A 3,307-nucleotide genomic window follows, 5' to 3' on the forward strand; every position below is an offset into this window, starting at 1 on the left:
TACGTTAGTGTATGTTAGCTTAGCCAAACAAACAGAGCAAGATGTTAAGTATAATGTTTGCTTGCAGTTATATCAATTCAATTCAATTTATTTATTTCATCACAGATTACAAGTAAAAAGAGGCTTATATTTACAGGCAAAGGGAAATACTGAGTGAAAGCGCCGGATATAAAAAAATACGTCTTTTTGCACTGCTTCCCTCTTCTCCCTTGAAGTGGGTAAGCCTAAGAAGGCCGGTGTTTGCAACAGTAGTGGCTTAGGCACAAACAAAACGCAAATATTTTCACTACAGCGTCCATTGTGTGGCACATTTTACCCATTCCCAGTACCTCCACGGTCAACGGGACATGTTTTGTTTTGTTTTTAGGAGTATGGAAAGTACCTTCAAAATACTCAAGGCGCACCTGGGGAGAATATTTCACCGCTTCAAAATCATTCCAGAGGAAACGAGAGAGACGGCGAGCGAAGGGTTGTACACTTCGGTAGGAATGTCATGGACGCCGGCTTAAAAGAAGAAAGAAATAAATGGCACGCGTGTAGATATATTAAAGAATTTGCATTTGACAAGGTCTAGGGTGAAGGCAACAAAGGTTTACAACGCGGGTCACCTACACAGATTGTGGTCTTCTAGAATGGAGGCAGACTTCTTGTACTGTTGAAGTTTTAGAGTACAATCGGGCGAAACCCAGCCAATGGAGTCGTCGAGGAAAGCCACTTTATTCTAAGGGAAATTGGACAGACCAGTTTGGCTTTGCATGTTTCTTTCTAAAGATACTTAGGCAGCCTCCAGATCCATATATGAGTAGTGACCAAATCTATTAACGTGGTTCAGTCGACGGAGGCTGCGGTCGGCGATAGAAGCTGAATGGTTTTATTTTTATATTATACTTTCCAGTATATACTTTTCACTCCGTCTAGACAAGGCTTTCCTTCGGTTTCGGGCATTTGAATGTTTCTTTACGGGGATCACAGATGGGCAGAACTTCATGCAATGCGTGTGCAAGTGTCAGATTCTTTGCTAAACATTAACAAGCTTGGTTGGCTAGCCTCACAGAATGTTCAATGGAGCGTGGAAGGAAGGCAAAGAGTGATGTGTTGGACTGATCGATGCCATCTTGTTGTCAAGTAGCCTAACGCGGAGGTTTTGCATGGTGGATATATAACTTAGTCGGTCTATTTGGTTTCGTGGTATGCAGTCTATCATACACGGTGCCGTTGAAACACCGTTGCGTTGGTCATCCCCAAATTGAGGAAGTTTTGTCAGGACAGAATCTAACTATGGTGACCTTGAAGCGTTATGGCAATTATGTTTTCCTTCCCGCAGCTCTCACGAAACAGTCAGGCCGAGCTTAACGGCAGACTCGACGTTTTTCGCACAACCCACGGCCTTAAAGAGCATAGATTTCTGTTTAGAGCCTAAATATCTGTTTAAATGTCGGTTGCTAGACCATCATACGGTTGGGGATGACCATCTAGACGACAACTCTACCCAGATGGTGTAGTCATGTTTGACTGATAGGACACACGTGTAGCCTCATACGGAGGGAAATGACCTTACACGGCAACCTCACAAGGACACGGAGGAACCTTTTAGAGCTCCATACTATGGATGATTTTAGTTTTAATCGGCTGGGTCCTCAGGTAAAGCTTTTTATTTCTTCCTAATGGCTTGGGTCCAACACGAGAAAAGCGATATCACTGAAGTAGTATATTATTTTTATAGGCCGATACTTGCAACGGGTACAGAAGTACATTAAACCTTTGGAGCAGTCAGAGGCCCACGTCACGAGGAAGGAGCTGTCCATACGTTATAGGCGAGACCAGCTCGTTGGTGGTAGGCGAGGTTATGAGCCAGCTCCCATCAGGTCAAAAGCAAAAAGAATAAAAAAAAGAAAAAGGAAAAAAAAAAAGGTGACGAGGTCTGATGGCAGTGATCACTCCTTGGCAAACTCCGCGGGGATGTGTCCTCCCTTGTTTATTGCCCCTAAGCTGGCACAGTTTGCTTTTTATCAACAAATGAGTTGGTGGATGGGGGTTTTGTTGTTTTGTCATTTTGCTTGCTTCATCCGACGATCTTCTATCACAGGAGGCAGTAGATTCTAACTGCTTCTCGCAGCATCAGCGGGTCGAGATGACTGCGCATTGTGTGCCCACGTGGTCGATTTTGGGGGTTTCCGAGTTTGGGCAACTCAAAGATGCGAGAATTCAGCAGACAGTCAGTGGCCATAGAGAAAGTATGAGAAGCATGGATGGGTCTTCTTCATCAGATGAAGATGTTACCGAGCATAGAGCTCAAACCTCAGCACCAAAAGGCCTATACAAGTTGGCTATCTAGCTGTGTTGACGTTTGGCGTAGCAGTTTGACCGAATGGCGGGCGTTCCAACCTTTGGGCCGTCATTTAGGTTTGGGTGAGAAATGGGGAGTTTTGGTAAGAACCGGATGCTTGAGGCGGTCTGGGGTTTGGTGAGAGTTGGTAGGTTTAGGGTTTCCTTTGCTTTGTCGGCGTGAGGAAGCACGCCACAGGGTTAGAAGCGAACAATCGTTTACACCCATATCTAAACCTAAATGTAGAGTCTTGAGCCCACGAGTGTGCAGTGGTGCAAGCACCACTGTGAACAAAGAGGGCGCATGATTCAAATCATTCGCGTTTCTGGCAGGCTCAAGGTGGAGAGGGGATACGGGAGTCAGTGATACAGCAAGTGGTTTGTAGGTTAGCAAGGGGGAAATGTACCCACCCAGTCCCCCCCCCCCCATCTTCCCGGATCAGTATAAGAACTGTCAACCATCCTATTTGGTGTACCCCTCCCTAAAAGTCAGTCTGGCTTTAAGTGAGGGGCACAACCTTGTACAAATGGTCCAACACTTTTGGATGGTCCGTGGTCCCCCTAGGCAAAAGTAAATAGCAAATCAGTACAATGTTTCATTTTAAATTTAGACGTAACCAGAGAAATTTGTAATGGCCAAATATGCGTACAGTGAGGTTTGGCCACTGGGCCGGTTTTACAGTACGTCTGAGTAGGAAACAACACTTTTTTTCTTTTTTCCTTTTGTTTTTGCATCCCACTTACCCATTCCACAGGGACAGTTGTAACAGAGGGAAAACTCCGGACTCGGGATTCTACACCCCCAATCGTTTACACCCATATCTAAACCTAAATGTCGAGTGTTGAGCCCGCGAGTGTGCAGTGGTGCAAATAGTTTACTATCTCAATGAGTCCCAACGTCTTCGGATACAAACTGAACTCGCTTTAAGTACTGCGAGTAATCTTAAGTTAGGAAGAGTTTGGTGAAAACGAAAACGATGAC

This window comes from Asterias amurensis, chromosome 10 (genome assembly GCF_032118995.1).
Source record: "Asterias amurensis chromosome 10, ASM3211899v1".
In the NCBI taxonomy this organism is placed as follows: domain Eukaryota; kingdom Metazoa; phylum Echinodermata; class Asteroidea; order Forcipulatida; family Asteriidae; genus Asterias; species Asterias amurensis.